At 35.8% G+C, this 13,893-nt stretch overlaps 1 protein-coding gene across 33 annotated transcripts in view; it reads left to right on the top strand.

Moving 5' to 3' along the window:
• NRXN1 (neurexin 1) overlaps positions 1-13,893 on the top strand; it is a gene marked incomplete at its 5' end in the record, with an annotated part of 1,133,428 nt that overhangs the window by 420,134 nt on the left and 699,401 nt on the right. The gene's annotated exons all lie outside the window — the stretch shown is intronic.

Here is a 13,893-nt window from a genome sequence, read left to right as displayed (position 1 = left end):
GTCAATACCCGGGGCAGGGACCGAGGCATTAATATTTTCCAAGGCTCTTTAGGTGATTTCATTGTGATGCCAAGTTGAGAACTACTATGAATATTAAATATAATATCAGATCACCTCAGTCTAATATACCTAATTATCCAGTAATTAGTTTCTTGTCAACATAGTTATATATATTCAATTTATGTTTATTTTTTATTATAAAGTGATACAGATTTTTTTCCTACATTATTGGTAATATTATCAATTTAAAATAAAATGCATTGCCTGTTTTTAAGTAGGAATATTTGAATATTTAAGTCAAAGACTTTCATTATAATACTATAAATCAAAATAAACTGCAAAATTAAAATTTGGATGTTGAGAAGCTTAACATAATTAGTGCACATATGGTAAGGTAGTCAAGATGATTACTTCACTTTGAGATAATAGCTGAGAAAAATAATAGTAATATTAACTGGTGATATGAAAGCTATAATTTTGCATATTTCATCTAGGAGTTATGAAAGCTAGGTATCTGGGAAAGAGATTAAATTAGGATTGAACATCTTGGTGAAAAAGCTAGACTGTCCTATATTCTTCAAAATGAATATTTTCTTCCCTCTGAAACTGTGAAGGTGTCCATTCAAACCTATCTAAAATAGCATTAGAAATGCAGCAGACTGTAGTAGAACGAGCATAGCATTCAGTCAGAGATCCAAATTCTAGTCTGAGGTATTCACAAGCTAAGTGTATTTTGCCAAGTCTCTTAAATTTCCCGGGCCTTAGTTTTCTTATCTGTAAAATGAAAGGACTGAATTAAATCAGTGTTTTTCAGATTTGAGTGGTGAACCGTTATTTTTATGAAGTTAATTTAGAACAATTCCTATTTCTATAAAAAAAATAGAAGAGTGCATTGCAAGTACAAAGTCTATATACAGTATGTGAATCCTGGGTAACTGGGAAGAAATTTTCAAAAGACCTTGAATTAGAAGATCTCTTTAACGGTTTTATGAATTATTCATGAGAAAGGCATGTAGTGTGGGGAATGGAGGGGGAGGCAACTTATTTCAAGTATGGGATATAAAATATATCACGTGTTCTTGCCATATAGTGTCAAGGCCAATGATCTTTAGAAAGAACAGACTTGTTTCAATAGGGTGTTTGGTTTACTCACAACAGGTAGAAAAGGAAAAAAAGCATTTATAGCTTGTGAATGTGGAAATATGTCTTATCCTTGAGATCAGAGAATTCTCAGTGTGAGAAGTGAACAGATGTATTGTGAATTACAGTTACTGATCAAGAGGTGGTATTATTCAGTCTGGCCAGAATGTTCTCTCACCAATCAAATTACTTCCAAACTAGAAAGTGGGAATGTGCTCTGCTTTTTGATTGCTTTGTTTATATTTCATCTATTTTATTGTATATTTTGTGCTGTTTGTTGGGAAGTGGGTTCTTTTCATGGAGAGTAAGGGAAGGGGGAAGGCCCAGTATTTTACAAGAAACATTGAATTTCAAGCTTAACTGGTTGCTGGAAATAACTGGGAAGTAAAAAATAATAAGAAAGTATCAGGAGCACTACTCCAGTCTTAAGAAAGTAGGACTTAAGGGAATGGGTGCTAGAAATATGCTTTTATTTCTTCTTTTTTTATTGAGGTGGAGTTGATGTACAATATTATATGTTTCAGGCGTACAACATAGTGATAAACAATTTTTAAAGGTTATATTGCATTTGTAGTTATTATAGAATATTGGCTATATTCCCTGTGTTGTACAATATTTTTTAAAGGTTTCTTTCCCAGGCGATTCTGATGACCGGCCCTGTTTGGGATCAACTGGTCTAGAGACTCAGCTTCTCATCTCAGCTTCACCTGTGCCTAGCTATAGACGCCAGAGAAAATCTCATAACCTTTAAAGGTCTCCTTTTTCCAGTTCTAAAATTTACATTTATGTGATTCACTGAGATTTCTGATAAAGTTTCACAGTTAAAAGAAAGTTAACCACAAATCAGACAATGTCCATTTTTTTAAAAAAATTGGAGCTTGAGACATAAGTTTATATTTAGTTGTTCTAAAAAGGAAATTGTAATAATTTCTACATGCTGGGAAGGGTTCTCTTTTAATATTAGATCCCAATACCGACTTGTTGACAGTGTCAAGTGTTAATCAATGAGTAGGCTGTCCTCTTATGTGATTCCCCCATATACTCCTGTTTTATAATCCTGCCGGTTTCCCCTACTCCAATCATAAAAGTCTGAACTGGGACTAAATATTTCTGACCAACACAAACTGAGCTAATCAAATTTCATCCCCTCTGGGGAATTCAGGACTTGAATGAAATTACTTTGAGTCTGGGGTTCGCTGTTGTTGAGTTATACGAGTGAGAGTGATACAACCCTATAGGAGACCAAAACTATGAGGAACTTAGATCTTCCCCATGTTCCATCCTTTCCAAGACCTGATGGTTCAGTGATTCCTTCTATTCTGTAAACTACTTCCAAACTCTTTCTGATAAATTCTGTGTGTTTGCCTTAGGCTGGAGCTCTGCTGGTGTTGGGAAGGGAATAAAATCCTAAGGAATCTATTGTACAGAATAACTAACTTCTCTCCTATGTATCTAGAAAGGTGTTAGTTTTGTACCATCCTTGGGAGGCTTGAGAAAATAGTATTCAAAGCAGATGAGAAACCTGGTTTGAAAAATGCTGAGCTAGACAATGTTGATTTTTGATGGTTTCAATACAGCTATGACAGGTGGGATGTGGGGAGGTTATGGAAGAATTAGTATGTAATTAATAATAATTATAATAATTCCATAATCATTATATTACTGATCCTTATTTTTAAAAAATATGAAGGTGTGGCATGACAACATGACTATAGCCATTGTACTGAAGTAAGCTCAGACTCAGCTACATTTACTTGCCCATGGTCACGTAGCACCAACAATTAAGTGGGGGAACTGAACCCAGGGTTCCTAATTCCAAACCAAGGGTTCTATCCATAGGAAAACACTAGTCATTATTGATTTATCCTTTCATACATTAATTAGAGAAATATACATGCTCCCAAATTAATTCATACAAACATATAGTAAGTAATACCAGCTTTCTCTTCAGATGTTTTATTATACTAAGAATTTCATTTATATGGAAAAGTACCTTGAATTTGGGAGAAAAAAAATTCATTACATTCTTTTAACACCCCAGCATATATTGGACCAAAAAAGTCTGTTGAAGGTGTTCTTTTCCGGACTAAGGAAGAAAAGTGATCAGAATAGAAAGTTTATTTCTGATAGAGTGTGAACAGAACACCTTCCATGTTGCTTTGTTTTTCTTAAATTTGAAGTCCTTACAGTATAAGAGGTAAAGTAGACCTAGAAGCTCAGGGAGACAGAGGTTGCTATGGAAAGTTCCTTGTAAAAGCAGCAGCCATCAGAAACCTTTAAAGACACTTTAGCATGTTGTGTGATTTTGACAGCAGGAAAGCAGTAGAGCTTGGCACAGAGTTGAGCCTCAGTAAATGTTTATTGAGTGAATCAATGAAACAGTGGCTCAATGAATCAAGAATGTTATAGGGCCATAAAATTTTAGAATTGAAAGAAACACTGGAGATCACTTAGTCCGGCTATGTCACTTTGCCAGGGAAGAAAATATGGCCCAGTGAGGCTAGCTGGAGTGGCCAAGGGCAGAGAGCTGAAAAGTGGCTGAGTGGAAACCAGCACTCAACTCTCCTGATCCTTAGTGCGATGCTTTTTTCCCTTAGGGAATGAAAAATAAAAGCAACACAAAAACCTCATGAAATCATTTTGCAAGTCATCAAGGTATAAACCACTTCAAAAGGGTAAACCATCAATACAGAGACATATTTTTCCTTCCTTTATGCTATTTGTAATACCTCCATCTCTTTCTCACTCCATGAACCTGAATTAACCAAAAATTTCCTAGAATTAGGGTGCTGGGCATAATGATATTCTGGTTATTAAATCATTAGGTAAAAAGCTGATTTTTTAAAACTGCTGGACAGTCCTTTAAAATATGGTAGTTAGTTTAATAATAACAATAATAATAACCAACAGTTGATTGCCCACCATATGCCAGGTATTTCTTTATGTTCACAGCAACATGCTGAGGATACATTTTCTCATAGAATTGTTAACTAAAGGCCCCGACACAGAATTTAAGTAACCTCCACTATAAAGAAAATCTCTAGAAACGGGCCAGTTATCTTCCTCAGCACTTACTAGGAGACAGCAAAACTGATCTTTTGACCCCTCCTGATTCCTCCCTACCTCCCACCTTCCTTATCTACCTAAGCACTGGAGATGGGTGAGTGGGGCAGAAGAGTCAGTAGGCCATAGACCCCATGAAAATGTATTGTCCAAGGAGAAGTGTGCTTCCTTTACCCAAGGTTATCGGGAGAACAGACTACTATAGAAGCGTGTGCAGTGCCTGTGTATGCCTGCAAAAGAGGAATGTCTGCATTCTGCATTCCTTACACACGACAGTGTCTGCATCAAATTTGCTGACCTGCCTCGTGCCTTTCTGAGGAGAGAAGGGGACCGGTACAGTGGACAGAGACCAAGGAGTATAACCTATACTCTCAACGTCTGGTATAGCCAGGAGGCCTAAGATTCTATGGGCCATGCAGACACTCCACTTTAGTCTGGGACTTGAGCCATCTGGCCAGTATCACTCACAAGAAGGCCACTTGCTGGGCTGCTGGGCCAGGGGATCACAGTAGCCAGATGCAGTGTGCTGGAACCAGAGGATGAAGCAGGTTGAGCCAGATGAATCTCTCTATCTCCACCAGCCCACCCCTTAAATTATGTTTGGAAAATGCAGTGGGGAGGCCCTACAGAGCACTTAGGAATCTACCATTTGGAAGGCATCAGAGGTCAGTGAGGGTGAACCAAAGAAGCAGGTACAACCAACAGAAAGAGACTATAAGCAGGGCCACTGTCCTGTTCTCTTCCTGTCATTGACTCCCGATAAAATGGAAGGGCCAGGTGTATATGACTCTATAGCCCTCATTCCTATGGTCTATAACTTTATAACTGTTAGTCTCATTGCTAGCACTTTCATGCATATCCAGAATCCAAACTCCACACAGAAACCAGACTTAACTTTTAAAAATGTAAATCAGAACTTGTCACTGTCCAGCTTCAGTACTCCAATGGCTTCCCATTGTACATGGAATAAGAGACACAGACGTAGAGAATGGACTTGAGGACACAGGGAGAGGGAATGGAAAGCTGGAATGAAGTGAGAGAGTGGCATGGACTTATATGTACATGGAATAAAATAGAAAAGTTTGACCAAGATGATGCCTGAATGAATTATTAATCTCCCTCTCAATTCCAGTTTAAGGACTGCTAGGTGCTTTACATGTGTGACTTCTGGATTCAGTATTCTTTGCCTTAAGTTCAAAGACATGCCATGGGTTTCCAGCATCCCTTCTCTTCCCCTAGTGCAAAGCGTGGTACTCTAAAATCCAAGTGTTCTTAGTTTATACTGATCTTAGTATAAATGAGGATTGTTTATAAATACAGGATATTTATAAATCTGCTATAAATATCATTGTCTTCCTATAATTATATATATAATAGTATATTTGCTATATATACATACATACAATTTATTTATTAGGTAAACATTAATTGACCCCAAAGGAATAATAAGTTCATCTAGAGATTCTTTGCAAAGCCTAAATTCACCAAGCTATGTTTTTACTTTGATTGTGTCACTGGTATCCTCCAGGTTAAAAGATGCTAGAGTCTAGTTGTCACAGATTCAGCTGTGGGAGTTGAGCTGGAGGCAGGCCCAGAAATTGCGATATTGCACACCTGGTGAATGTTTGTTTATGACTTTCCCTGTGTGTCATATCATCTGTGCAGAACTGAATGGTCATCAGCCCAGTTAGGCATGGACTGGCCTGTTTGGTTCCCAGCACCTGCAGTTATTGAAACAAATGCAAATCCGTTGCACAGTAGGATTGGAAAATTGCCATAGAGTGTTGGTCTATGTCCTATTTTTCTTTTTTAATATGTTCAAGTTTAAGCTGCATTTAGTTTTTGGTAATGAATTAGAGGCTCATTTCATGGCAATACATAGGAAATAAGGAAGAACATGAGGTTGGAATAAAGAGGGCAAGAGTTATACATATTTTGATTCTACTCCAATTTTTTACGTGACCACAGTTTTATCTGTTGAGGCCTCACTCTCTTCATCTAATAAATTAGAGCATTGTGCCAAATAATATCTAAGTCTTCTTTACCTTTCATATTTAATGACCTCACGTATATTGTCGTTAAGAGTGTGCCTATTTTGGGGGTTATCTGATGGATTCTTGGCAACTTATTTCTGGACTGGTTGCCTTGAGGTGTATCTAAAGTGAAATAAAACCTTGAAGAATGAATATTTTATGAAGCTTGATTTCTTGCTGCAAACAATAGAAGTTAGCCTCAGAATTTCTGTAGGTTGAATCGCATTTGGGAATTTTGGAATGATTTACAGCATTGCATCAGGTAGAAAATCTAAGGAAAGAGTGAACTACTCTCCCTTTAAAATAATGCTGTTTTTCCTTATAGGGATCAATTGATTGTTTTAATTTCTAAATTACAGAGGGTTTTGGCAAATAAAACTATGCTGTTTTCTGTTACACTGAGGGACTGAGAATTTAACCTGATGTGATTTTCAATAGGCAGACTTTCTTTTCCTGTTTTTCTAAACTTGCTTTACCTTTATAGTCAGAGAAAGCCAGGCATGCTATTTAATTTAATAATGTAAACTTCTAGTGTGCACTTTTGTTTAGTCAAGGACATTTTCGGCACAATATTCTTGTGTATTTGACTTCTAGAGCGGTAAAACAAATGAAACAAGTCTCTTACTCAAGCGTTGGTTTTTGTTCACTTGTTTTTTTTCACATGTTGATTTCAGTTTCTGGTTTGTGTTGAACACAATCTTAGAATATATCTTAAGATGTAGTAAAACCTTATAAACCTGTGTGATTTGGGATTGTATCTATGAAATGCAAGATAATCAAGAACAATAATGTAGGTCAGGTTGTTGGCTTAGGAAAATGGCCTGACGTTCTTCATGTAAGTGAGAATAGTGGGACTCCTCTCTGCCCATAGACATCATTGTCCTTAGGAACTAGGGCCATTCCCTTGCAGATCCTTCACTTAGTGAAGAAGTTCAGTGAAGCTGAAAATTGTGGAAACATAGGGTCAAATTAATGAGACTTTACCCCAAGCATAGGCAATGGGAAGGGGCATTATCCTGAGAATCAATTTCTGTGTGAACTTGGGGAGCCATGTAACCTTTCTTTGTGTAATATTCCTCTCTCTAAAGTAGAAGTCAGTAATTCTTGCTGTTGAAAAGGATCTGTTTTTCCATTCTTCCATCCAAAGATTGAAAACCTTCTGCCATATGCAATTATGTTTTTCAGTTATGTTTTTCAGTTATGTTTAAGTTCTTTTTTTGATGAGTAATTTGTTTTCTGTCAAATTGAATGTTCCACCTATGGATACCTCTCTTAGAAAGTCTTCATTATATTGAGAATATGTTTTCCCATACCTTTCATGCTTTGATTCTACTTACACCCCTGTTTCCATACAAAATGGAATTACTCTTCTAGGGGACATCCTTCCTGATGTTTCAAGATACTGTCATGTATCCCCTAAATTTTTTCTTTAGAGGGTTTTTAACACTACCTTATATAATCTAGAAGTCTTTTATCATCTTAGCATATATCCAAACGTACTCCAGCTTGTCTAAATAGGAGTGTGATAACAGGCATGAGCTGCCTAGCACTAAAGCACAAGACCGTCCCATCCCTCCTCTAAGAACTTTCATGAATGTAACCCGGGCATACCTGAGCTGTTTTGAATGTCTCTATCGCGCTGTTGATTCATGTTCTAAATCCTCTAAAGGTTTGGCTTTGTTTGTTTTATCTGATGTGTCCGGGAAATCTTGTTTCCTATATACTCTTACTTGTTCAGTTGAGTAGTTTTAGACCTGAGAATAGAACTCAGGTTTATTCCCGTTAAATTTAACTTTGTCAGAATCAGCTTATCTAGTCAGCATAACAAGAATTTGTACAATTTGGATTTTTTCACTGAAATTTCCTTCAGAAAATTAGATGAGCAAGAACTGTGTGTTTTCATCTAAATTATTAGCGGGCTGAAAATTGAATAGGACTAATTCCAATGGCACTCTGTTAGATCTCTTCCTCCAATTGTATTGCATAGGAAAGCAAATTAATATAGAATATTAGAAAAATACTCCAAGCTTTTGAGCAGTTTATTTTTTAATTGTTTCTCTAATTCTATCATAGCATTTCTATGATTAATAACAGAGACTCCCTTTATCTTGACAATGATCCATTAACCAGCACATTTGGATATGGTCCTTCAAACAATTATAATTATATCCATTGCAGCTTATATACTTTTTCTAAATCCTATGAGGTCGCTCTGGAGAGCAAATGGTATTAAGGGATATTAATATGCATTGAAAAGTTTTTAAATGCTACATAACTGGTATTATTATTGTTGCTGTTATTTTCATTTTTACTAATAAAAGTAACATTAATGGGAGTAATGTCTTGCTCATATCACCCTATGAATCAGGAAGAAAAGACCTTATCAGCTGAACTTGTTTTGTTCTCAATCATATAGATTATTTAAACTAGTATTTAAATTATTTTTTGAAATATAGTATAAATACTAAGAAGTGCACGTATCATAAGTGTACAGCTATATGATTTTTTGCACTCTGATCACACCCATAACCAACACCAGATCCAGAACAGAACATTGCTAGCACCCAAAAAGTCCTCCTAACTAGTCCCTGCTTCATATCTACCAAAGGTAGCCATTACCTTGACTTACAACAGTAGAGATTAGTTTTTGCTTGTTTAAAAAAATTTTATGTAACTGGAATCATAAGTATGTTCTCTTTTATGTGTGGAATTCTTTTTACTCAGTGTTATTATTCTGAGATTTATCCATATTTTTGCACGTAGTTGTAGATTATCTATTCTCATTGTTGTCTAATATTTCACTGTGTAACTATACCCCAATTTATTTATCCATTCTACTATTGATTGGCATTTCAGTGCTGTTCAGTTTGAGGTTATTATGCAGAGTGCTGCTGTAAACATTCTAGTATGTTATTCTGATGATCTTTTTGTCCATTTTGTCGGATGTATCCTTACAAGTGGGGGTTACTGGGTCATAAGGTAGGCAGGTGTTTAGCTTTAAAAGATATTGCTAATTTCAAAAAGCAGTTCTCACCAGCAATACATGAGAGTTCTAGTTGCTCCACATCCTCACTAAACACACTGTGCATTTTGTCTTTTTCATTTTATTCATTGTAGTGGAATGTATTGATATTTTATTGTGGTTTAGTTTGCATTTCTCTGAATACTAATAAGAACATCTTTCCATATGGATATCTTTTTATCATGGATAAAAGTGTCGTTCCTGTTGGTTTGGCTAGTTTTTTTTTGTTTTGTTTTTTTTCCTGATTGATTTGTATAAGTTCTTTATGTATCCTGGATATAAGAATTTGTTGATATACATGTTGCTGTGAATCTAATTTCTTTTTGATGTTTATTGTTTTAGAACATTCTAGAAATGCACAAGATATTTGGGACTTACATTTTAAAATGGACATAGACCCATTCTTTAGGTGTTCAACAGGAAAGCATAAATAACTCTTCACTATGCTGCTTGGTATTTGCATATGACATTGCAGAAAACAATGACAAAGACTGTATGGTAACAAATAATTGGAGGAATTGTAGTCCTCTTGAAGAAAGTAGAATGACTTATGTATTCTCACATAGTACACATATTCTTTCTTGAAAAAGAACATAGCAAAAAGATTTTCCCTGCTTAGATTCATGTCTCATTTATGGCCTTTTGAGGTAATGATATATTATACAGCGTGATTTTTTCCAAAACTATGTGGTTGCATTTAATGCAAATTTAAATCATCTAAATTTGATGTTAAACAATATAAAAGGAGTGATACATTTCCATTTTTAAGTAATAGGAATATGATGGTGTGAAATGTCATCAATTCTCATATAACTTCACAGCTTTCCATCTAGTGAACGGCAAACTCTATTTACTATTTTTTGCCTTTGGCTCTGCCACATTATCTGGCAAATAAATCCTTTGTCAAGATTTATTTTGAATAAATCATATTTGGAATGATGTGAAATCACTTAGATAAAATGCTACAGCCTTTTAACTAGATCAAACCTCTTCAAGCCCCCGAACTCTGTTATTTAGTATTTAAGGGTAGTCAGAGGATGAATTCTAATCCTGCTTCTGTGGTTGGTGCACTTTCTGAATTTGACAGTCATTTAAACTCCATGGGCATCATTTTCTTAATAATGTAAAGAATGGGCTAGAAGAGGGTCTCTAAAACTCCCTTTGGCTCAGAGACCTGTTCTGAGTATTCCTTGGGGATGAAAAGTTTGCAAATATCCTCTTCAGATAAGTGAATCTCAGTATATCTGATGTATGTATACAGATATGAAGCAGAATTCACTTGACTCCCTATCATCAAATGATCAGAACAGTGAGAAGAGAGAAATGAATTGAAGGGAATTGGGAATTGTATTTTTATTGACTACGGTAACAATTTTCTAAAGACTGACACCTTTATAATATGTGACGTTCCCACGGGCTAGCATAGGCCAAATAGTGCTTATTGCCGTCGGTCGATCTTCAGCTCATCGGCACTCTCATTAGCATTGGATAAGAATTACTATTTTTCCCTAGCTTTTACAAAGCCTGGAGTTTTTCTATCTTTTCATATCATTTTTTGTCAATTTCATGGCTATGAAATAGTTTCTGAATATAATTTGATTTTTGCCTTTCCCTGAAGACTCATAGAATTGAGCATCTTTTTATTTATTCATACAGCATATACCTGTTTTTCTGTGAAATTACTATACATTTATTTTGCCCATTTTCCCATTGTTCATCTTGTTTTTCAAACCGAGTTATCAGAATGCTTTGCGAATCCTGTATTGTAGTCCTTTGTAGATTAATATGGTATGAAAATATTTTCTACCAACCTAATTTAGATTCTTACTCTCTTTATGGTATTATTGATGAACCAATAATAATTGGTTTATTAATTTTAATGCAGTTGAATTTATCAATGCATTATCTAATGCAATGCAATTTATCAATGCAATGCAGTTGAATTTATCAATATTTTATTAGTGATTTTTGTGGCTATTTAATAAATCCTTCCATACTTCAGTATTGTAATTTCTTGTCTTACAAAAGTTTTACAGACTTACCTTACTAATTTATATCCTTAGTCCATGGAGAATTCATTTTTTGTAAACAAAATGATGTAAAGATCCAATTTCACTTTATTCATGTAGATAACCAGTTGTCCCAGCACCATTTATTGACTAATCTATACTTTGCTCACTTATTTGCAATGCCTGACTTGATATAAATCATTTTCATATATGCTTAAGAATATTTTTAGTTTGATTATTATCTTTATTCTCCCCCTTTTGTCTATCCTAATGCATTATCTTTATTATCATAATTTTCTAATAATTGTTCATCTTTACAGGAAAGTTCCTTAATCTTCTTTCTCTGGTGTATCTTGGCTATTTTGGGCTCTTTGTTTTTCTCATAGAACTTGTAGAATCAGCTTTTCGTATTCATTTTAAAAAAATCATTGAGATTTTTACTGGAATTTCATTGAATCTATAGATGTTTGTATGTTTAAAATATTGATTTTCCCTAGTACGTATAACCCTACGATCTTTCTGAAATATCTTCAACCCAACAGTTTTTTTTTAAGATAATTTTGGTCTTTCAGTGTATACAATTATATTTGCTAATATGATGTGGTTTTTTTCACTTATACTCTTGATAATGCTTATGTGTTTCTCTTGTCGTCCTGCATTATCTAGGACTTTAAGCACAGTATGTTGATAGTGGGCATCTGTGTTCTGTTTCTGATCTTAAAGAGAGTGTTCTAGATTTCACAGTGAAGTATGACATATGCTATTTGTTTTAGATCATTTATCACATTTATTACATTAGGCAGGCAAGGAGGAAGACATCTACCATTTCTAGTGCCCACAACTTTGCCAGATGCCTGTACAGCATTATCTCATTATATCCTGAAAGACTGGTATCACTAACCATTTTTAGAAACTGAGATTTTAAAAGATGCATGATTGCCCCCAGTGCAGTTAACAATTGGCCAGCTAGGATCTAAATTCATAGTTTAGCCTGCTTCTTTTTTTTTTCCCTAGTATATCAGAAATATTTAGTTGTGCTGGCTCCCAATATCAAGGCACTTGCCATATTGAACTGACCAGGGAAACAAACACCTAAACTGTAGACATTCAGAGACAAGGATTAGGTCAGTCTTGGTCACTCTGTTATCCCTAAAGACTAGCACTGGGCTTAACACTTGGGGGGATTTCAGCCAATATTTTGAGTGTTTGAATGGAAGGGACCCTCTAGTATGGATTGGGCTGTGCTTGGTGACTCTGCCTCAGAATGTGGTGGGTTGAGCCTGACCACTAGTCTTCACTAATAGTTTACTAGTAGACAGTGACTCTCCCTCAAGGATTCACTCTCTTGTGAAAGTTCTTAGGTGCTCACGATTTTACTCAGTGCCATGCCTTGTTTACCTGTAGCTGCTTATGGTACTTTCTGTATCCAGAGAGTCAGGTCATTGGGCCTTGATGAGCTGAGACCTTGATTTGAGCTCTGATGCAAAGACATGAGTTATTAGATTATTGAATGACAATATTCCTGAGGTAAAATCCTATTGCCAGGATACGAGTGAGACCCCTGTTAGCATATGAACCCTCCAGTGGGCATAGTAGAGATGCTGTATTACCAGGGAAGCAGGTTAAGATTCTCTAGTATCACTTATAATTCTATGTTTATGGTTTATCGGAAGCTGAGTCCAAACCATACTGTCTCATTGTTCTTGGTACAACGCCATCATTGCCTAGAAAGTTGAGGGAGCTTTTGGCTTCTACTCTTTTTTTGGTTAAACTCGTTTACTTAGTGGGAAAAGACTGCTCTTTCCAAATAGCCACCTTTCTGTTTGATCTAACATTTTGTGGGATCTACGTTGTTACTCCTAAATGTAGTAAAGACTGAGATATATAGACGATGATGTTGAGACTTCATTTACATGCTGTTCCCCTGAGGATGTCCTGGATTTCCGGTCTCATAAAAGCCAGCCCTGCCATCTGTCTGGTGAGATCAGGGAATGAACCAACGATCCAGCTAATGCCATTAAGCCTTCTATCACTGCCGCCTCCACCCAGGGAGAAAAAATGCACTTGTTCTATAGGAAATCTATTTACTTCCAGACCAAATCCTATTATTTTTTCTTTGCTTTCCCCTCATCAGATAATCTGTTATGGTTTCTCAGTGGTGGAAATATTTGGCTCTTCACTGAGAAGATCTTTGAATATAAATGCCTCACTGAAAATTAAAATAACGCCTCAGTTGGATGGAGAGAATGTTTTAAACACATTGGAATCCATTGTTGCCAGCAGAGTAGAACCATCCAATATGTATTTATGGTACCTGACTCGTGCCCTCAAGATATCACAGAGCTACTTTCTCTGATCAGAGCTCTTGCAGTGATACTTAAAAATGCATTGGATTTTCACGAATGTCAGCTTTAGCTATTGCAGTTGATGGCCCAAGAGCTGAGGTTTATTAAAAATATACTGCCACCTACAGTACTATTTAACTCTCTTTGACAGGGCTCTTGTCATGAATGTTAACTAGACAAAGAGTTCATTTGGGGGCTGATTAGTTATTGTTTCTGTGAAGATTTGCTAATTTACATAGTATGTTTCTTTACTTACGCATGTATGTATCTGTTTTCCTCTA

The sequence above is a fragment of the Leucopleurus acutus genome, assembly GCF_964270905.1.
Source record: "Leucopleurus acutus genome assembly, chromosome: 12".
Lineage (NCBI taxonomy): Eukaryota > Metazoa > Chordata > Mammalia > Artiodactyla > Delphinidae > Leucopleurus > Leucopleurus acutus.
The sequence above is the reverse complement of the archived record's forward strand: the minus strand, read 5'-3'. Positions and strand labels throughout refer to the sequence as shown.